The sequence below is a fragment of the Dermacentor andersoni genome, chromosome 4 (assembly GCF_023375885.2).
Source record: "Dermacentor andersoni chromosome 4, qqDerAnde1_hic_scaffold, whole genome shotgun sequence".
Classification (NCBI taxonomy): Eukaryota; Metazoa; Arthropoda; class Arachnida; order Ixodida; family Ixodidae; genus Dermacentor; species Dermacentor andersoni.
The window spans coordinates 73433660-73457086 of record NC_092817.1 but is presented as its reverse complement, the minus strand read 5'-3'; the positions used below and the strand labels follow the sequence as shown (position 1 = coordinate 73457086).

The following is a 23427-nucleotide window of genomic DNA, read 5'->3' as shown; positions in this document are numbered from 1 at the left end:
CAACAGAGTACGCAAGCTATAAAAGGGTGTCTACCAAGTCGACATTTCCAAATTCCCTGAGTTTTCCAGGTTTTCCCTGAGTGACGCAGAACTATGTTTTATGTCAAGACGGGCTGCAACCACATCGCCCGATGCTGTCACTCTCTAGTAAGCATATGAAACAAATTAACAAAAAACGACTTAATTTAATTTGAATACTAAGGAATAGTGTTTGTGTTATTCAAAAAGAGAATAGAAGGGAGGGGTTAGTAAAATACGCAGCAAATAATGTATCTTCGAAAGAAATTGCAAATTGAGTCGGACATTCTCAAATACGAATAAAAAGGAGATGCATACAGAAGCAAATATTTTTGAATATGAGCTATTTCTATCAACTGACAGCAAGCTCAGCGGTATGAGGCCCGAACTTTGTCACAATTGAGATTCTCTCTCAACAGCTCGTAACTTAACCTCAACTGTCCTGATATACTCTCAGCCCATGCACGATGCCTCAGTGTTGCGTTTCCCTGCTTTAAAGAGTTTATTTTGGTTTGGATGAGGGGGGGAACCTGTATCTCGGCATCAGCCAACATTTTGTTTTTTGAGCTCAAGCTCCTTCAAAACGGTGGCAGCACGCTTTCTTTCCCGTTAATTGCTCAATGCGTAGGTCCTTTCTATTCTTGTCCTCCTTCCGCCACTTTTTTTGCCCCATGGATCATTTGAAGCATCTTCTTGGTCAGTTGCACAGTCCACGTCCAATTTTTCGAACTCCCTGGAGGCCGCGAAAACGTCCAAAAAATCGGCCAGTTGGAGAAAATAAATGCATGTCACTTACTGCCCTTAAGGGCTCAAATCGCCACAGGCACATTCGAAAACGTTCTGAAAGCCTGTCGGTACACGTATTAGGCATATCGGTGCTCGTACTCTGACGGGAGATACCGGGTGTACGCGTGTATAACTAAGGAAAACATACTGTGTCCAGTGGCAATAGCTCCTTCCCACGCTTGTTATGCTTCCCTGCAATACGTTTGCGTATACTTCACCAAGTAACGTTCTTGTATAGAGGCGAAGCTGACTTTTGGGAACTGGCATTATGCAACGTACCGTGCTTTCTAAGCTTCAAAGCCAATCGCGAGGACCACAAAGGCGGAGTTGGTGCCATTGCTGACAGCAACAAATTCTTTCAATGAAAAACACGGCACCCAACGGCAAGAAGCTTAATAGCGAATGTCGAAGCAGCTAGGCCTAGCATTGCCGCAGTGGTGGCTACGGCTGCCAGCGGATCTGTGCGCGAGAGCACCGGTTCGAGGAGGCGAGGTAATCAAAACGGCAGCGGTGGTGGCTTTGATTAATGCCGTTTCTGACCTGCGGTCACTGTAAAAAGTCTGGAAAATCGGACGGCGAAAGGTTCTTGTGTCCGAAATTTCAGACGTTCTGATACATTGACTCAATGGGAAACGTGGTGGTGTCGCGAAGCCGTCCGAATTATCGGGCATCCGGAAAGTCGGTCGTTGACTGCACACTGACAACTCTTCCAGCCGACTACAGGGCGACAAAGACGATTCATTACGATTCCCGCCTGTTACTCGCGCCAGCATTACCGCGACTTTCGACCCTTTCAATAAAGTTACAGCTAATTTTCCCTGATAGAGGTACAAATTCCCTGAGTTATCCCTGAGTTCTTCGACACTACTCAAAATCCCTGAGAATTCCCGGTTTTCCCGGTTGGTAGACATCCTGTATAAGCATCCACTCCTTGCAAAGACTGCGTAATAAGCGATTCAATGCATGCAGGAAATAGCGATTGAAATTTCACATCCCCAGGCACGTGTGCAGCGGTTGGGACAACCGAAGAATCATCCGTTACCGGTCACCGATGGACAGGTACAGCGCAGAATTCAGCCGAAGCATCATCAAAAGCATACTACTCGAGTATATCCCCACACGGTCTACCACCGCCAGGGGAAAAGCCGCGGGGTTCATCTTTCGCTGCCTTAGTCGGGTGAGTGATAAAGTCGGCCGTCGGTTACGAAATCATCGTTAACGTTGCGATTCGACCTCGTGCATTGCGGTTGTGCTATTTCTTACTGTGGTATAGGCAAACAGTGTTTTTTTTTTACTTCAAATCTTTTTCTACTTCAAACAATTTCTTAGCAAAGCCTACAAAATTTGCTCGAATACGGTGCATACAAATGAATTATCAAGCCAGGCGGATATTTGCAAGAAAATCAGTCTGCCATTCACCAGAAAATATGCGTGGGTGGATGTCAACTTTTTCGTATACGAATGGAATATAAATAGTAAGTATCGAATATAAAATTGATTATCGAATCTTCGAACGCAGGCGCATATACGTATTTACATAGGGACATTTATTTGCGTATATTTAGTACTACGCCTGACTGACAAGCCCCCCCCCCCTCCCTCCCTCAAAAAAAGAAAAAGAAAAAGGAAAGAAAGACGGCTATCAGGGACATAGGTTTTAAACACAACTACTAATTGTGATTAAAAAACTGCACGAATGGCCTCTCAATATCTTTAGAGCCTGGTTGCAAACAAGAATTCCAAGAATGAATGGCAGCTGTATGTAATGCAGCTTCCCCAAAGCACTAAATAATTGCTTGCCCGAAGCGGCAGAAGTTGGGGGGGGGGGGGGGGGGAAAGAAAAGCTGCTGGAGAGCTTGTGTACCGTAAACACATGTAAAAGAGCATACTGGAAGGAAAACGACGCTGGTGCTAGCGCAAAAAACAAACGTGATACATAACTAGACTGCCGAAAACACTACAGACTACATGGCAAAACTCGAAGGTTGTTATGAAGGCTTTTGCTGCGAAACCGAAAACAACACTAGCGTTATCCTTCTTGTTTCGGCATTCCTTCGAAGATATATGTGTCGTTGCTTAACTTCTTACATATCGCGGCACTTTTTGTTTAGCAGACGGGGAACAGTAACAAGATTTTAACATTCGGTTGCCGCAAAATATTTGACTAGGTTAGAATATTCGAAAATACTGAATAGTTATTTTCCGGATACGAACGCGAATACGTACTCGAAACTTCGAATATTCGCCAACCCCTACTGTATAAACTAATTAACAATAATTGCCTTATTAATTACAAGCTTCACAATGCACGTTGGTATAGAAAAGTTTGAAGGGAATCACCATAACAGTCTTGTTCCGCGTTTGTGCACTCAAAAACGGTCACGTTGACCTATATAACCGGCGTCAAATTATTCGTTCGATTTGCCTGATTACGCATGTGGCACCGCCCTCTCCCCTCCCACCCCTGTGACGTCATAGGGTGGTGTAGAACAAAGCTTCGCCACACCGTGCTACAACGTGGCCTGTCTCGGCCCGTGGTACTGAAGTGACTACGCGTCGCCGAGTCGCGAGTTCCGTAAAGCACCAATCGGAATCGGCTTGAGGGAACAGGGAAGTTCAACGGCAGCTTCATTTTTTTACGTCACGCATTTGCATCAAAGAAGGGCTTGGACGGAAAGACGCAAATCGCGATGCCGCATGCACAATCAGATAAGCTGAACGAATAACATCACGCTGTTTATTTCCGCATGCATGGTCGGTTTTAATATGTATAGATACCTGCAACTAGACTTTTCTTATGATCATTTTCTTCAACCTTGAATAAAAAAAAATTGGAGGAGGCTTAAGCTTTGCCTTTAAGAGTGAAATGCGATAGCATTCAAATATCCCCGCTGCTTTTCACGCTTCCCGGCAAGTGCGGCTTATGTAACCGTAATGTTTACCGGGAAAAGCTGGCGGCGAAAGCTATATATGCACGAAGGTAAGCTTTCTGGTACAAGCGCGTCCTCTTGCATGGGCCGATTCCAGAGGTACTGCACAGCGTCGCCAAAACAATTATATCATTTTGAGGTTTCTGTTATTGTTTCGCACTTTTACGACTTAAGTCTGAGAAGATTTAACATAAGAAGGCACCCGCTGTCGGTGTTTTGTTTCATCACATGTTTGGGGGCTGTCATTCTCAAAATTCCCAAGGAATAACTTAGTCAAGAATGATGTAAGACAACGTATGAGTAACTTTAGTGACAGAATGGTGTGGCAATATAAACCCTTATATACAGCATGTCCTATATATAGCAAGGCGTGGCGCATACATATACCTAAATATGGACGGAAATTTACGCTCACGTACAACTCCACCGACGCCAATATTGGGAACGGATTTTCTGTGACATGAGCCTTTAAGGCTATCGCGTTAAAACAATATGTAATGTTTGTAGTATGACGCTTATTAACATAAGTAGTTTAGCTAGTGTATGAATTTCTTTGTCCTTTCTTGCAAGTGATGTCCGCCTGTGCATATAATTCACCTTTAGTTACGATTCTAGTAGTTTCCATGTTTAAGCGTTCGACGCCATAAAAAAAAAAGCTCATTTCTTAAGCAAGATTACTTGCTTTCTTACGAAACCGATTTTTCTTGATAAACAACGAAATATAGCTTAGAGCAGATAGTAAAAGTGCGTGCACTGATGTATTAGTAATAACGGATAATTGATCGGCTACTCTAGTGTAACATATCTCTTTACGGCCTCTTTAATAACACGATGAAATATCGGGGGGGGGGGGGGGGAGGGGATATAAAAAAAGCACTCATAGGGTCACATGCTGAATCTTCCGCAATCGTGCAGCTGTCGGAGCGAAAAACCGGAAGGTGTTTTTCTATGGGGTGGGTTGATGTTCGAAATTTCGAATACGAATAGTCTGTGCTATTCGATTTGTATATTATTCGAGAATTCACTGCTATACAAATTTGTCGAATATTCATTTGTTGGATACGCAAGGGAGAGAGAACTGAGGACCGTTTTGAATGATTGCGCTGTACAGGGGTGCTGCGGCTACTGACATATGAAATTACACGTCGGAAAAGAAGTATTGCAAACACGACACTGTGCACAGTGTTCAAAAGCTTGCGCTCGCACGCGAAAAAAAAAAAAAAAAGGAACGTCACGGGAGAGGAACGGGAATCGCTTGGCGCAGCTATCCTTCTCTTGCACGTTCGCAATTGCATTTCAATTCAGCTTAGTTCAGCTTAGAAATTGCGCTGGTACCGCACTGGGGCTGCAAGTATAGCGTATCAAGAATATTCTCACCTGTACTTAACATTGCAAACTTAAGGCTTTCGCCCGCTCATTCCCGCTAAATTCGCCACTATGCGGTGCAACGTTTTTGTTGCGATTGTGCAAAAAAAAGAGAAACGTAGATCTGTGCGGCCAGACTGTGACCGGCACACGCCTACTGCTTGCAGACGGAGGTGGAAAATGCGACGACGTTCGTCGCGTTCCTCGACGAACTGGGCCTTCCTTGGCCGAGCAAGTCTCCCGCGACACGATCGCAGCTCCTGGACATCCTAGTGAGAGCATCCCTGCAGTTGGGTATGCCCATGTTCTGGGCCTTTTACGTGGGTCGCCATCCTTCGCGTCCATCGGAGAACACCATCTACATGACGCTGGACCCGCGCTTCAGCCAGTGGATTCGGGATATCGAGGCGCTCGACGCCGACGGAAAAGCGAACGACTACCTCAGGCGCTGCGCAGAGATCGTCGGCCGCACGGGCCAGTCGTACTCGGTCATGATACAGCAAGTGCTGCAGACACACTCGGAGGTCGTCGAGCTGGTGCACCGTTTCTGGGGACTCGGGGCCATGCCACAATACTACAATCTGACCGACCCGGACTTCCGAAGGGCCGTCAACGGCTACCTGCCCGACGACTCGCAGCTGTGGCCCGTTGACGAAATCGTCAACCTTCAGCCCGAATTCTTCGCGAGGTTCGACGCGACCCACCTGAGCCAGGACGGGTACCAGGAGCGGTTCAAGCTGTTCCTGGGCGCGTACGTCGTCTGGGTGTTGTCGCCGATAGTGTCCCGATACCTGACCACCAGCATGCTCGCGGATATGGGGCACGAAGACGGTGCGGACGACTACCGCTTCTTCAAGTGCCTCGAGGCCTTGGAGACGCTGCTGCCGCTCGTCAAGTGGCAGCTGCACCGTGACGCCCAAAAGAACCTCGAGCCCACGTGGAACACCGTCCGGTTGTCGCAGCGCGCTCTGAGCGAGTGGATGGGTTCGTACGACGGGGAAATGCAAAAATTAGGCACCTCTATTTTATCGCGGATGGGAGCGAATGCTTTCAACATGACGAACACGTGGCAAATGCTCGACAGCGCGTTCGCTTACCTTCCGAACGACACCAAGCCGCCTTTCTTCGAGCTGTACCGGAGATACGCCAAGGCTACAGCGACGTACTTCAAGCAGTCGCTGCGACGGCCGCAGCACAGCATCTACCACGTGCCGGGAGTTGTCTCTATTGTGCTGTACCGAGTGACTGTGGGCAGGGAAGTGTCGGTGCCTTACTTCATGACATCTTCGCCCCTCTTTGAGCCGTGGTACCCGGCGACCTTTCTTTCAGCTCTAGCAGGCGTCTTTGCCACTACCCAGATGGTCTCGCTGCTTCGTTTCACCATATTCTACAACAGCCGTTTCCAGGTAAGTGGCGCTTCATTCCACAGCGAGTTCTCGCCACCCACCTGCATCTCAAAGCGCGTAGAACATCATTTTTAAGGAAGAGGCCTATATTCAGGAGAAGAACCTACTTTGAAATTGTTCATGAGAGAAAATTCCAGCCAATCCTGCGGGTGGAGCGTTGACGTGGGCTAGCTGGTACATATCGAAGTCTACGCAGCTCGAAGGGCGGGACAAGTAAGAACACAAACGACGAAGCGCTGCCTTCTACTAAGGTTAATTGCATGCTGCGCACGGAATGTAGATGTACACAAGGGAAAGACAATCACGACGTCATTGCAAGGAAATTCGTATCAATTGCCACACCCAAGCCGCGCACGTTGACAACCTTCAAAAAAACCCTACCGCTTTATCAAGCAGATAAATTGACGGTGTGCTTACACACGCTGCGCCTTTCTTCGCTATCTTGCGTGCTCTATATATTTTACGTGTCCTTTCGTTCCCACACTTCCTTAGAATGGCTGCATTGTTCAGCTCTGGAAAGCATCCGCAGTTTTTGCAGTGCATGACAAGGTAGCTGCTTGTCCCAGTTATTAAATAATTGGCGTGTTGCGCAGCCGGTCGTTAATGCAGCGGCCGTGGTTTGTCCAATAGCGCTTCATCGTTTGTGTCCTTACTTGTCCCGTCCTTCGCGCTGTTCATACTTCAATTGGTAGATATGACTGATGGTCCATCTGGAATGCATTTTCGCGGCGGTAACGAAAGCCTGATACGGCCATGTGATGCCACATTTCTATCTTGTTTCGTTTATTTCCTATGACCAGTCAAAAGTACACCATGGCTTTACGGACCCACTGTATATGGTGTGGGAATAATCACCAGCCTCCAAAAGAAGCATTGCGCGAGCACTCGGATGGTACAACACATGCCTGGATAATTCGCGAGTAATCGCTCGCTACCTAGCGGCCTCGTCGAGAAGCAGCCGATCTAGGTTCAGGCTTGAAGCGAAAAAGGGTCTCCTATCACGGCAAGCACTGAATGCCTCCTATTTCTCAAATCGTCGTGATGCCGCCGCGCACATATCCCCCCCCCCCCCCCCCCCAAAAAAAAAAAAAGACGGATGTTGAAAGACGTTTGTTGTGTACCATCATGGGCGTGTCATCGCGGTGGAATGACAACAATGTATGATTTCATCGTTTCCCTAAAGAGGCAGACGACGTGCATCGGTGACCGACATGGATAAGAATCTTAAGCATCGAGAAAACGCGGCCAATACTTATGCTGGTCTGTACGTAACCCTTAATTCGAGACTTCTTTAATCGCGGCGAGTAGACACTTTCTTTCTATATATGGCGTTTCAAATCTCGCAGTGTACTTTTGTTTAGGTAGGCGCCTTATTACATTAGTGATGTACGCTTAAGCTTCACTTGATTTGGTTAGTTTAGTTTCCTGTTCAAGCATTAGCGTTACTGATGTCTTAAGCAGCAGGAATATTTTCAATGATGTACTTTTGTCCGCAGGCACCGGTAGCAGGAACGATAATTATCTCGGAAAGTCTGAAGTTGATGACACGTGTTACGCCGCGATAAGACATATCGCATGGATAGCACGCTTTCATTTAGCGGTGTAAGCAGAAGGTGCCGTTCTCTCATTCAGCGCGGTGAGCTTTCAGTTTATTTACTCGCAAGAAATTTCGAAACAACTGCAAACAGCGCTCGTTCCAGATTTGAAGCATTCTACCTGGCCACAGCGCAGCAAATTCGCTTCCCGACTTTGAACACACAGCCAAATTGCATTACAACTATTTTGATTCGTTTGCGAGTCACGCATTTACACTAATACAAGGGACACTGCTCAAAACAAAAACCTCGATAAATTTCAGAAACCTGTTGGAAGAAACTCAGCGTGGTCCAATTTGCTGTTGTGAAATTCTCACGTTTCGCCGTGGTTTGGTAGTTCCTACGCGCGGCGGATATCCGCTGTGTTCCCAATCTTGGACCCTAAAGCTACTACGAGGACTACAGCACGAACAAGCGCCGGTCAACAGACGCAAACTACCTTATCACACGGATCAGCCATCTATAAAGAGAAAGGTGCACCCCGACTCACAAACGGAACTCTTCATTTGTTTTTCTCCCAAGACACACTGACGAGTCTTACACTCGTTTTATCATTGCACAATATCCGTATTTAGCTTCTGAAGGTACGACAGACGTTATCGCCTAGATATTGCGATATCCTAAATGTGATATGCTGCAGCACGAGTCGCAGTGCGTAGTGACTTATCTGAAACCAGTAAAGTATCGCAGCTGTAGCGGTGGAGCAACGCCTCGAACAAGAGCTTGCACCCTTCGCCTTCTGAGGTCCGCTATGCACAAACGTTTCCCTTTTTTAACCTCCGGCTCGCTTGAAAGGCTATTAAGTCCTTTTAAGAAGACTGGTTCGGCTCGCTATAGACAGGCTGGACGTTTGCACGCACAACGCAACTATTTCCATGATTTCTTCGCTGAAATCCTTGAGACCGATCAAAATAAGGTAATCGGCAGCAAGGAACCTTTCGGCTTCGACGAAAGACCTCGATTCTGCGCCACAAACGAGGAACGTGAGAACAGCACGAAGCGAAAGAACCACCGAAGACCTGGATGTCGTAGCCATCTTTGTTTATTGGGTCAGTATTGCCAGCACAAGTAACGGATTCTGGAGTTGCCAGTACAGTACCCACATACTTAAGGAACCTCACTTCACGAACACATATGAAAGATACGCGTCCAAGACAATTATACGTGTAGTATGACTAAATCAATAATTACATGAGTTTTCCAGGACACCATTCTGACTTGCAGTGGACAATCGTGAGTGTCAGAAAAAAAAAATCAACATGGCGCGCGTTCTAAGTCACAGTGGACTTGTGTAACCGTTTCGGACGGCGTTCTTGGCTTCTATGCTTGTGTCGTAGGTCAAGTGCTCACTTGCTAAAAGCGAATCATATTTCTTGAAGACTAGAAGTTGCTGTGTTTACGGACACTTCATCATTCCATTCCCATTCCATTTCGGGTGTTTAAAAATGTGGAATGATTCTGGAATTTCAACTCCCGAGTTGCCACTTCGCAACTCTAGTGCTCATTCGCCAGGGAAGACATCTAATAACCTCGCATAACGCATCAAAATAGGGGAGAAAAAACGATAGTTCAGGAATTAATTGCAACGCCTCTAATTGGGCCAGGAAAGTTTCGCTACACATTACACCTAACATCCACCATTTCCACTAAATATAAAGTCGATGTATCATAGGTCTTTCAGGACATTGGAAAACAGCTAATAACGGCCGTATGACATTTTCGAACACACAAGAACATTTTTGCAGAAGCTGATCTACATGCATTTAACGTCGCATACTGAGCTGCCATAGCTCCCCCCCCCCCCCCCCCCCCCCCCCGCCTTTCTTTCGTATAGGATAAGTTCAATATCGGTGACATTCGTGGTCACGAACTTGTAAAGCTGCTACGTAATTTATTCCAAAAGTCTCAATTAACCAAACCATACACTTTGAACTTTTCCTATACATTACGCATAACTTTCCCATTTTCTTCGACAAATGTAAACAAGGTCCCTTGTTTAGTTCACCGAGGACACCGGGGAAACCAAGTGCGACCCTCGCATACAACGCATAAAGATGTGGAAATTATGAGGGTTCAGTAATTATTTTCAGCACTTTTACTTATACCAGGGGCGTGAAACTTTCGCCACACGTGTTACCGTTAACATGCTCACCCATTTTCTCAAAATGTGAACTCGGTGTCTTGTACAATCACTTTAGGACTCTCGGAAACGTTCCGTATAACGTCAGTATGACACTCTGGAATGCTTGAGCAAGTAATTTAGCACAAAGGCTGTAATTTACCTACTCAAACTAAACAGTTATCTTTCGTCACTCAAAACGAACTTCCTACTGCAGCCAAATATAGACAACATGCTTCGCACTGTTCACCGAGGAAACCGGGGAAACCAACTACACGCCTAGTATTTATAACGCACATAACATGCGAGAAACAAACGAATGTTTAGTAATTATATTCAACGCACACAATTAACCTACAAACTTCAAACGTTCGCTACATGTCACCGATGGAATGAGCCCCATGTCCTCTAAAAATTTCTGCCCGTAAATTGCTGCCTGTAGATATATGTAAAGTGCTGCATAAATCCTGTAAGCGTTTCAATAACGCTCATAAACGGGCTGAAAACGAAGGTGAAGCAATTTTGATTTATCCTCCAATTTAAACGCACAACCTATCATTTTCCACATTGCCGGAAAATATAAAACTTCGTCAGCGATCTAATTTTTCTCAGGAAACCGTGATCACAGATAACAGAACCTTTTTCGAGCACTCAGTCGCGCTAACAGATTCTCTGTTACAGTCTGCTTTCACCTGTCGGGCTGATTTCTCCGTCCGCGGCGAATGCAGTAGCGGCCGTGTGTGTTAGCCTTTGGCCCGTGTGTTAGTCGTTTTGTTTTTTTAACGCCATGGTCGTGCCAGCGGGAGCTCTGCATGCGTTATCACTAATCACGACATCTTTATCCGTGGTACATTGATCGGAGGGAGTCTTCAACTCTTTCAGGCGCAATGCGAGTAAGAGTGCGTTGCCGGGCCTGCTTGTATATGCCAGTTATTAAAGAGAACAAACCAGCCCAGAATTGGTCGAAGGCGGAGCCGAGGAAGGCGACAAGCAATACGAGGGCTACTTCGTGTATACTATATCGAGGAAATGGTGACTTCATGACTTAAGGAGCAAGCTGCGGTAGAATATTTGATAAGTGCTTTTCTCCTGCGAGCTCGTAGCATGTCATGAGACCCGTAACGTTGACCGATATAATCAGCGAGCTAATGCACTGCATGGGCTGCTTTTTTATTCTTGTAAAGCGCACTATTTGACGAAATCATGTCTATTAGTGAGAGGCGAATGAAACCAGATTTCATAGCGAGTTAGGCATGCACAGCCAGCAATTTAGATCCGTGCAATCCATGCTTTCTTATGTGTTCGAAGACAGCTCAGTCGTCTTTAAATATAGCGTGGGGCTAACCAGGCTCCGTGCCTGGTTATAAATGACTTGGCTTTAAAGAAAGGCGCACATGATCGGTGAATTTTCGTTAAACAGAACCGAGTGCTCATGTCGCCTAAATATGTTACGGTTCACAAGAAGCTTTAGCTCCGGGCCATCTCCAACTTTCCTATTCAAATACATTTATCTATTGAAAATAACTTCCTTAATAAAAAAAAAGGAACTGAAGCACGAAGTTTACAGATCTGTAACTTCACGAAAATTTGGCACCACAGTTCTGTAGGTACATCTGTTGTAGCATCTATGGCTGACACACTTGTTATACTATGAATGAGCAGTTTACGTTAAATTGTTACAATGTTTACGAGGCTTTTGCAAACGTCCTAGAGGTAGATTAACGGTATATTTCTGATGGGTGTACGATACATGAATTTTGCCCACTTGAGATTTGTTATTTGGTGCAGTTTACAGAACACTGCTATCGTTTTTTTTTTTTTTTTGTTGAGTTAGATCTTTCAATCAGATATTTGATTTTTTTAATGTTTAATTTTCAACAAATTTTGCCAAAAAATTTACGGACTGAATAAAACATTTGCGACATTAACTAGATTTTTGCTTGGTAAGTGTGAAAAAAAAAAAATAGGAGCACGTTGTTTATAAATTCGCCACTCTTCACCAAGAACAGATATCGCAGTTCTGTAAATTGCATCTGTCAGAACATCCAAAGCGGAAAAGGGAAGCTAAAGCTACCGTATAAGAGGAAGATTTAGTTCAGGGTCTTCTATCAAAATACGCAGGAAAGGAGAAATCGTTTTTCTCGGCAACCGCTGTACAAAACTTGATACGGTTTGTTGCATTTAAAAGAACACGTTAGTTTATTATTTAGGCCGTCAGTGGTCTTTATAAATATTACTGACAATTGTACATTTTCAGGAAGTGAAACTAAGTTTGCAACTCTGTAACTCAGCAATGAAAAATACATCGCAATTATGTAAATTGCATAGAATAGTACATCTAAAGCGCACAAACTTGATGTATTGTATACGCATGGCTCTAAAATATACCACTAATACGTGAGTAGCACTTTTGCAAAGCCTTCGTAAACATTGTAACAAATTCACGTAAGAGGCAATTATATCAAATTCGTCCGTTTCGGATGTTCTGACGGATGCAATTTACAGAACTGCGATATCTGTTCTTGGTGCAGAGTTGCGGACTTGTAAACATTGTGTACTTCTATTTTTTTTCAAATTTACCGACGTTCGGCAATTTTTGTAAAATAAAATTCAGACCATAGATCAAAATTCACTTCCAGCAGTCACTAGAATTTAATGTCCTCTCTCAGTAGCCGCAAATTTCATTACAAGCGACCCAAGCATTTCCGCATTCTACATGTATTTGAACAGGCGTGGGTAGGAGTTTTGGTCTAGCTAAAGCTTTCCCTGTAAGTCTAAAATTGTAAATAAGCGAGTTCTATCAGATTAACATTTGTGATATGCATAAACTCTACGGGACACGGCAAACCAGTGTTGTGCGAGTTTCCCTTCCAGTTCCGTGTCGTGACGCACATCTGGGCCACCGTTCTGCAAACGGAGCGCGTTACGTCGTTTGCACCGGAAGCCCGTTCGTTTCTTCTATATACGCCAGTGGTATAGTCCGCAAACGGGTATGTACCTAGCTTTTCCACGCACGAATGGAGGTGCTTCAGGAGTCTGTATAGCATGCGATGCCGATCTCGTGCGGGGCGCGCGCGCGCGCAGGCCCACGGGCTCAAGAACGTCGTGGCTGGAGCGAGAGCCCTGGGGGAGGACATCTACCGGCTGAGAGACGTGCTCAACGCCAGCGACTTCCTGCCCGACGCCAGCGCGCAGGAGTTTCGCACGGTGTACGAGACGAGCCTCGCGGCGCACACGTCGAGTCGCGTGCCAGACTCGCCCGAGTGGCGGCGCCTTTCGGCCGCTGCGCCGCCCGTGGGCCAGCCGAACCCGTTCTGGAGCTTCGATCCGGAGCAGTTCTTCTTCTACTTGGCCTGCTTCGCGCACTGTGGCGGAAGGGCCCGCGAGCGTGAGAGAGAGGCAAGCGCGCCTTCTCAAATGTCGACGTTTCTCGCTGAACGCAAATTCGGCGAACACGGGGCACTGGGGGGGGGGGGGGGGGGATTTTCGAACTCGCGTTGGGCACATTGGTACGCGTGTCGTGGGACGGGTTCTTCGGTCGTGTCGTGGAACAGGTCCCTTCGAGACTAACGTAGCGCACTGCGTGCTTATCGTGTGGCTCAGTGGAAATGCTGGTTCTGCTATCATTTCACCTATCTTGGCTTCGGCTTTGTAATGGTGACCGCTATAACAGCGCCATTTATTTGAAAGGCGACGCTCCGGTATATGGCCCTTGCGCGACCCGTTTCTGTGGTGTCGTATATGTGAGCGAGGTGACGTGCAGTTATTGTTGAACTGCGTGGTAGGCTGCGACATCTTTTTAAAGACAACGTTTTTCTTATCGAGCCACCAATATGCTTGGCCATATCAGGTATGTGCGTTTCTAGCCTCCTTCGTGAGCCGATCCTGGAGACATCGCAGTCCATATGCGCGGGCCGATCTCGAGGGTAGTGCACTCTCTAAAGATGAGGACCATATCCGTAGGTACATGCAGTTTAAAAATGCGGGAAAAAAAAAGCAGTCCGACGCTCCTCTTATTCCCCTCACGCGAGCGGTGGCGCGGTAGAGTTCCCTGCGCAGTGGCTCCACCCCATCGACAGCCCCAAAACGCTCAGAAAGGCATTGTCTGTGATCGACGCCAAACGAATGTTGAATCGCCTTGCACATATTTCCTTTTCTTTTTTTTTGTAGGTGGCCCTGTGTAACGTCGCGCTTCCGGCTTCGCCACGTTTCCGGGACGCGTTCAAGTGCGGACCGCAGCACAGGTTGTCCACGACTTTCATGTGGCCGGAGCGTTCCGAGCAACCCAGCGCCAAGACGACTTAGCGGACGAGAAGAAAATTTAGGGTATTTTTGCCACTGTGGCGAGAAGATCGACTGTGGCTATATGAATGGCTTAGTTATTTGAACTTTCGGTTTACAGAAGGCATACAACTTTTTCTTTCGAAATGTCCTCCGCTTTTTTTTTTTGCTTTTTTCCAGCGAGTGAACTGCAACTTGTGTTTATTGTGAACTTGGTCAGTTCGCGCACCTTGTATTACAGTGCACTTAATATACCGATTATAGAACACTACACTATACTTATGTATCAAGGTTACGGTCGCAGAATCTTTGAGCTTCCTTTTGCCATGCATTTGCGCGCGCGAGCATTGACTTAGTAATCGGAACGCGATAACTGAATCCCTACAAGAGAGTTTTTGCACACGTTGGTGTGTGCGTCTTTCAAGACTGTTTGTCCAGCTTCGCTTACGCATTTTCGTTTTTTGCTTGTGCGACGGTATCGCGTATTCGTGAGCTCGCATGTCGGCCTTTGGGAGTTTTCCTGAAGGGTGATGTTCTTTTCGTTCTGTCAAGAAGCTGTTCGTGTAAATTCTCGTTAGGACGAAAAAAATGTCGATGTTGTCGATACTATAGATCACGCTGATAAAAATGGTACTTTTGTATACTCTTTCATTTGTAGTACATTTCGGCAGTGTTGCATTGCGCATGCATGTTGAATGAGTCTTGGAACCCAGGAGAACGGTGAATTAGGCTAGTTGGCATTGAGTCGTAATTGTTACAGCGCAAAATACGAAGGTAAAGACGACATATTCACGAAACACTATCCTCGTGTTTCGCACTGTAATAATTATGCATCTTGGAACCCGTTCACCGATTTGCTTAGCGTGAGTTACCGTGCCGTTTCCTGCGGAAGCATATATTGCGAAGGTACTTTTTTTTAAAAGAAAAAAGATGCAGTCGTGTGTTCAACTTATCTTTTCCGTACGTGCTTAGACTTGTCGCCAATCTAGAGATTATGCAGCGTACACTTACGACTTGTGTGCAGACCTCTTGACATAAATGTGCCCATGATAGATATTTCCGCTTTGTTCGTACGTTGCTCTTCGGTGGTTTCTTTCCTCTGCTCCTGAAAAAAAAAAAAAAGGTATTTACGTCTACCGAAGCTGGGTGGTCGGTCGAGCCGGATCCGTGAGGCATCGCAAAGGATAGTGTTTGCAACACGGAACGCGTAAACCGCCCCCTTTTCGGTACCGACACATCCACATTGAAATCACCGGCAATCGTAGCTAAGTCACGCAAAGTGAGTAGCCATGAACCTTACGGGACTACGAGTCACTCCATTTTTTGCTTGCCTGCAGGGTATGAGCCATTGCTCACGGGGGTATGAGGTATTGATGATGAGTCTTCGACATGCTGTTCTGTATGGTATGCGTGATTGGAAAGAACTGTTCGCTTCACTTTGCTGAGTGTTTGTAGCCTCTGGCTTACGGGGCTATGAACCATTGCATTTTTTGCTTGCTTACGGTAGCATGAATGCTTACGGGGGTATGAGCCATTGATGATGATAGTTTTTGTTCACGGAGAACAAAAATGCATGGAACCCTAGCCATGTACAGCTTCGCGTTAAAAAATTGGCCTTCGAGTGGGATTCGAGGCCATGACCTTGCATTTGCCATCCGGAAGCTGTAACTAGTGCGTTACGGAAATAAAGTTCCATCGACGAGAAACTTGTGATCAAACCGATAGTAGCGTGAAAGCTAGAAAATGAAACCCGTACGAATTCCTCTGAAAGAAAGCTTAGCAGTTGTCTTGGTCTAATTTGTCTTGGTCTAAGCATCGCACCCAGGACAAATGCTGTTCCCGGTTGGTCGCTCCACCATATGCGTTAACCAGGAGGGCTAGCACGTGGCAAAGCGAGGCCAAATTTACAACGCGTAACACAGGGACTCTGAATATGGCAAACAGTCAAACAAGTGCTGTGGAAATCTGCAAGGTGAAAGAAGTTTCGTCGCAAAAAAGAAGAGATCCACCCGACTGGAGACGAAGCTGCATAGGAAACCTACACAGTTTCCTCAGAAGGGAAGCTTTATGTTATTTTCGGGCGGACGACAATTTTTCCTTCCACGAATCTAAACAGTACAACATATACAAAACACTTTATTTGACGCCTGCCACATTTTGGCCTGATTCGAGGTTCGAACTTCTCAAGCGCGACCAAATCGAAAACTCCAAATCCTTCAGGAACTTGTTGCTGAACACAAGCTTCTCTTACGTATATAACTTTTTTTCCTTTGTGGATTTGCCACAAGCAATAGTGAGAACAACTTGGACGACGCTTAAGGTTCGCCTTTAAGAGTGGAACGCGATAGCGTTATCGGGTCCCGTTGGCGCTGACACCAACACCGGATGTACTGCGACACGCGGTCCGATAGAAAACAATAGCCGGCCGATCCAGGCGCAGTGCAGGGCACAGCAAAGACTCACGCACCCGTAAAGCCGAGGTTACAAGCAGTGGCTCGTCAATGATTCATGCCTCCCGTAAACAAGAAAAAAGGGGTTTGTGTTTGAGTTGCCGCATAAATTATGTTTTCTCGTATATTCAAATTATTTTCTCATATATTCAAATGGCAATCATACGCTATCATGTCTCCAAGTTGCGTGTAAGTCTGACTTCACGAATTTTCCGACTCATATTACTTCGAGAAATTCAATTAATTCAGTAACGCCTTCGCGCTACGCGGAGCCTGCGTGGTTGTGGTTCGGGATGCTATTTTTTTCTGCGGATTTTCTCCCAGAACACCAGATTTTCTGTAACACGGGGCCCTTAACGCTGTCGCGTTAAATTGTGACAGAAACCATCGAAGGTTGTCGGAGTCGGTGATAGTTTTCTTGTGTAACCTGCTGCACATCCTCGTGCCATCCGCAAATCGCGAATTCTTACGGGCACACAACAGACCCATGAAGTGGCAGTCTCGAAGTCAACCACAATGCCGAACAATACCACGGCAGAATATGCGCATATTGTTGTAACCGCAGGGTCTCCTAACTGTTGCTATATGTACCGTGACCGATGGACCAGCGCCCACTGGGCACCTGGATTTCCGGAGAACTCTGCCCTAAAGACGGTTTCACGGCAGAAAGAGTCGCACTGCCGTGAAACCGCACCTCCAAACTACATATTTGCTGCCGTGAAGCCACACCTTAAGTGAGAATTCGCACATCTCATTTCATTTAATTTTACTGGTTCAGAAAAATTAATCCGCACCTCGACATTAGTCAATTATTTCGATTGTTGGTGCGTGTTATGCTCGTCAATGTAGTAAATTTTAAACATGTATAATTGGCAGTTTCGGTTTTGGGTAGCAAGTCGCCTCGCATAGCTAAAAGGATAAATTGTTTAAAGTTGCCTATACTGAGTTCTTCACCAGCTCGATTATTCAAATATAATAATCAAACATATTATTCGCAGCAACCGTAACGTCTTCCGAGAGCCGTATGGCCGCTGTGAATCGATTTCCGTCTACGCGGCACTAAACCCTGACATTGGTGGCAGACGCTCGGGCGGAGCAGCACTAGTTATAGGCCTAACAGCCAACGCAAGCGCAGCCGTGGACGGCGACTCGTCGTGGAAAGTTTGTCGTTCATTGGTGATAGGGCCCCAGATCATGCGCACGGGCTATACTGAGGACTACAGAAGTGGCGAGCGTGCCTGCCAAGTTCGTCTGTGCGCTTCCAGAATAGAACGGGTTGAGTTTGGGCGCACGCGGGTTGCTGGGCTCAGCGACTGAGGTTAGATCCCGTCATCAGGTCACCGTATTCATCGCCTAGTTGTAGAGCGCCCGCCTCGGCTACAGGAGGTTGAGGATTCGATTCCCACCGCCGCCAGGCAACCAATGGCTTGGCGTTCGGCTTTCTCCAGGGGTGATACGCGTGGGAAAGGAGCCTGCGCCAAATTACCGCGCGCGCGCACGCACGCACACACACGCATGTACGCGAGCACACACACACACACACGCATTCACGCGAGCACACACACGCACGCACGCACGCACGCACGCACGCACGCACGCACGCACGCACGCACGCACGAATCTGGCAGTAACATGTCTCCGACTTCCCTATAGGTGGGTGTCTTTCCAAGCGTTTGGAACTCCCATAGTTACCGAGCACCGGGTCGGAAGCACGCGTGTTGCTATTCTACCCGGTGGAAGCTCTTGTCTGCCCCCTAAAGCAGCGGCGGATACTCTATTTCACCAAAGCTGTGGCAGGGACAAGGGGCGTCCAGAGACCTTCGCAAATCCCTACAGTGCTCTATTTCGATATGAAAACCCATGTAAACAACCGAGCGACAGGTCGTGCTACTTCTCTACCCATAGAAAGAACCAGCGGGCTCTTCGTTAGGATTCCTCCTCCCTAGTTAATAATTTCAGCTCCCGCTTAGGATTCCACGAGACGAGGAGAAGTTTCTACGTCAACTGAATCTGAGTCTAGGTGTGGAATATAAACGAAAATTCATGAAAATAAATTGGACATGGAGATCTGTAATCCTGACTATTACGTCTATTTCAGCCTTGAGACTACTGACCATGTGCTCTGTGTTTGCCCACCAGTGTTATCAACACTTCTTTCGAGCGTGTCGCTAAACAGAGAGAGAGCAAATTTTCACTAAATTTGCTGCAATGGTAATGATAGTGTCACTAGAGCCGCCGCGAGACTTAAAATAATGTAGGCGGTTTGGAGCAGTATGCAGCACGCTAACGTGGCGCAGCACATCTACCGAAACGTTTTACGTTTGTCCAGTGTCTGCGAAGGTGAGGAATAAACAGTAAATTTGCCAGCAGGGTGCAGATGACCCTTTTTTTTTATATGCTTGCAAAACAACGGATTATAACGGGCGAAATGTTTCTCTTTAGCTTCAGATTGTAAGATGACAAATAACATCACCGTTCAAAAGGACACTACTAACCTGATTTTCGTAGCACAAAGACACGCCAGGTTCGGTTTACACTTGCTGGTGCTCTTGTAGAGCTCCTATCCGGGAGAACTAAACTTAGTGGCCCACGCTTATTCACGTTCTTACCACGACGAACAACAACTGTGTGACATTCATACCAGTCAAATACTGCGCTGCCTCCTCTTGTTCCCCTTGAAAGCTCCGCGCAATGGCTGTGAGAAGCGAAATTAATGCATATGTGATTCGTGTGTGCTTCGAAGTCCAGCCGTTACAAAATGTACTACTTTTTACAGTTAATACACAGTATGATTCACCTGCTGGATTCTATACTAAATTCTATATCTCACTGTAAAATTTATTACGAATGGTAATTTTATCTACTGCTGAGCCTGCAAACTGCCACCAATCGAACGTATTCAGATAAACTGCAGCAACAGCAGTGTTAGAACCCGTTTCGAACTAGTTTTGTAAAGAGAAAAGAAATAAAGAGAATAAAAGAAAACTAACGCGTTTTGCAAGCACATTGTGAAGTTTGGTTCTTTCGTCCAAATTAACCACAGCGTATGACATCTCTGGGTGCCATCTTGCATCCCCCACCTTCTCACTCGGATTAGTATGCTAGGTCAGTCGTCAGGTTAACCTCTCCAGATATCATTAAACTTTTTGCCTTCCTCCACCTCTCTCTGTCTCTCCATTTGAGTGCAGAACATAGTTGCTTCAGCATTCAGCTTCAGCATCCATTAGGCACTTTCGCCCCCCCCCCCCCTACTCGGTCAGCTCTTGAATAATGAAGTGCTCTCTAGAAAGCCATTAGTGAAGCAACTTTCGTAACTTCGAAGTCACTAAAATGTTGTCAAACTTGTCAAGTCATTCGTTAAAAAAAAGTCGCTTGTCGCTAAATACAAAGGTTTGTTCCTAAACAGAGAAAGAAGTCGCTCAATCTAACGACAAAATCCCCAAAATGTCAAAACTGGTGCTCGGTATGCGACTGAGCGGAACACATCCCTAGCGGCTGTCTCTCCTCCTCTTTCTGAGGAAACTCTCCCAGGAGCCTGGAAAGATGCCGAGAATTGACTACGAGCAGCAAAAGCTGTTGGATTTTTTTTTTTGTGATGCCAGTCTGAATTGGAATCACAAAAATCACATGGTAGACATCACATCATCAATTCACAGCCTGTGAATCGATGTGATGTGAATGATGTGATGTGATGTGAAATGATGTGATGTCTACCGCTGATTGGCTGTGAGCTGCGCGATATGTAGCTGTAATGCATGTTGCTAGTTCATGTGTACACACTGTTCTAGATAGTTATGTATACAACTATTGTACAACTGTACGTATCGACACTGTGTGCGGATAGTATATAGCCTGTGCTTTCTCGTGCATTTGTCAGGGACACCAATAAAGTTGGACTGACCGGGCAGCAGATGTATCGGCACATATATTTTCCATCATCACTCCTCATCTTTCTGCTTACCTGTCTTTCCCTTTTCTCCTTTACCCTCGAGACATGCTCCTCCTGTCAACCTCCCAGCTTTTCTTTTCATTAAGCGTTGTTCTCTTTCTATCTGAAAGGCGTTGTACCATATTATTCGTCCATTTCTGGTTTTATTGCTCAGTATTGTGCAGATCATCAAAAATCTAGAGAGAGAGAGAGAGAGAAGGTTTACTCCACACAGGCGTAAATAGAAAGGGAAAAAGAGAAGTAGAGGAGCATGAGAAGCGATGAGGGAAATATACTAAGGCTCTGCGCTACACCTTTGGAAGCGTCGAGTGGCGAAGAAGAAAAAAAGTTGACAGTGTCCCCCGAAGGGCGTAGCATTGACAGCGATAAGAAGGTTTAGTGTTGCTCTTGAACTATTCGAACTTTGTTCTCAGTAAATAAGGGGGCAACGTGTTGGCGCGACGCAGTACGCCAGGAAACTCCTGCGGGGAACGACGCTGTGACAGCCACCAGGCGTCTCTCAACGCTGGCCTCCAAGGAAGAGCACCGACAGTAGTGTGGCAGGCATCGCACCTTAATGATGCACGAGATGACATCGACAACATATCGTTGTGTCAATCAGTGCCCAGTTAAATTCTGGTTAGCTTGGCGTTTACTGCCCGTTCCGGTCAGCCGTGTGACGCAGCACCTCAGCCGGAACGCTAGGGGGGCGCGCGCTTATACTGTGCGTACGGACGGCCCTTTCATGACAGCAGTCGAAGGTAGAACGTGGCCCTGGATCCGCTACCGAGGTTATTTAACGCAGCGTTGACGGTGGCGTCCCCTTCGATTTATTTTGTGGCCAAACGCACCGCGCGTCCCTCGGAACCTTAACGTGCCGCGCATGCGCAGTCGAGCGAGAACGCACAACGACGGCGGCGGCGGCGGCGCCTACGTCACGAATGCGACGCGAGCATACGTATAACTGCTATCTTAATAAAAAGAACGGGCATTACGTTTTCTGGACATACACAACAGCTAATATTTTAAATTATGGGGTTTTACGAGCCAAAACCACCTTCTGATTATGAGGCACGCCGTAGTGGAGGACTCGGGAAATTTCGACCATCTGGGGTTCTTTAACGTGCACCTAAATCTAAGTACACGGGTGTTTTCGCCTTCCGCCCCCTTCGAAATGCGGCCGCCGTGGCCGGGATTCGATCCCGCGACCTCCTGCTCAGCAGCCCAACACCATAGCCATGCATGAGCAACCACGGCGGGTGCCGTTAATAAACAACGGAAAACTGCATGGAATTGCGATAATATAGTGGTGTATTGGATTAACTCTATAAGGGTAATGAACATAGATAGCGCGACGATGCAGATACAGAGCACACCGACATGCTACGCATAAGTGTAAATCTCAACTCGCCCAAGTGCAATTTCAAGAAAACTCCAAATTTTACTTTTGTTTTACTTTTAAATTTTACTTTTACTTTTGTTTCGTTAAGCGGGTCAGGTATGGCTTACTTGTCATTGACGCCGTCTATAATTGACGGATCCTGTACACAGTACATTTAACGTTGCTATTCGAAGCGGTTTCCTAAAATCAGCCGCCATGTTGAAGTCAGTATATCAAAAGGACCGCACGGGGCTTACCTCGGCACGCTGTGCAGCGTCTCCTCCGCTGTGCGTCCTCCGCTCGCCATCCCCAAGCTCTCCTTGTGACTCGCTGCACGGTGTATATCAGAGCCATTGTGGTGGAGTAAGCTGCGAGTACTCTGAATCTCGTCCATGGAGATGCTGGACTGCGCACGGGCCCTCGGGTAAGACCCAGCCGCCTTGCCGACCAGGGGTTTATTTTCTAACAAACGATGCAGTGTCCGGGCCAACGACGACGGGCGGAAAGGTTGGAAAACAAAATGGATCGCTAGAATATACCGCCCCTGGAGGTAGAAGTGTCCCGGCGTAGATGCTATAGGCTCGGCTTCTTCGCAATGACCTCCTTGAAACTTTGCAGTCCACAGCGATGTAACAGCGACGCAGGCTACGTTGGCAGCTGCTCGTGTAATATTTCAACGCCGGCGTCCGGTTGCGCGTTCTCACCGATACCCATGGGGAGACGGCCGCTTCTGGGTTCCTAGGCAGACTGCGTTGCCGGCTGTTTCCAGGATGGCATTCGGTAACGACCACGTCGCCACATGTTCCCGGTACGCAAAAGGTGTTGTTGAACTCTTCTACACAGTCTCACTGTCTCGCAATTAAACACGAAGAGAGAAAAGTCCGAGGACACCTAAGCACTTCTTATGAGTTGTGAATGCCAAAGCATTAATGTCCAATTCAACGCCGCCGAGCGGTCTTTCGAGTTACGAACTCCTCGCGGGCAAGCGAGCGCGTTGAGACGCTTGGCGCGTTTGTTAGCATCGCCTCTTGCCTTACCGAGGCGAAGTTAGAACGCAGGCGAGAGCTAGCGTGGACAAGGAACGCGCGGAAAAAAATTTCACCGTAGGGACTATGACGCTTTCGCATTCGCACACGTAAGCAAGTCTTAAGGGTCTCTGAACAATTTT

General features: G+C 46.7%; 1 protein-coding gene across 2 annotated transcripts in view; it reads right to left on the bottom strand.

The window, feature by feature from the left end:
• Positions 1–22591, bottom strand: part of LOC126536319 (uncharacterized) — a 118163-nt gene extending 95572 nt beyond the window's left edge. Inside the window, exons 1-2 of one of the 2 annotated variants that reach the window (XM_050183238.3) lie at positions 22517–22591; positions 15512–15605 (exon numbers count right to left, since the gene is read on the bottom strand). The gene's annotated coding sequence lies outside the window, so the exon portion shown is untranslated. Of the gene's footprint in view, positions 1–15511; positions 15837–22516 lie in introns of those variants that run through there. The other variant, XM_072287869.1, reaches the window with a different exon arrangement.
• Between the last annotated feature and the right edge of the window lie 836 nt (positions 22592–23427).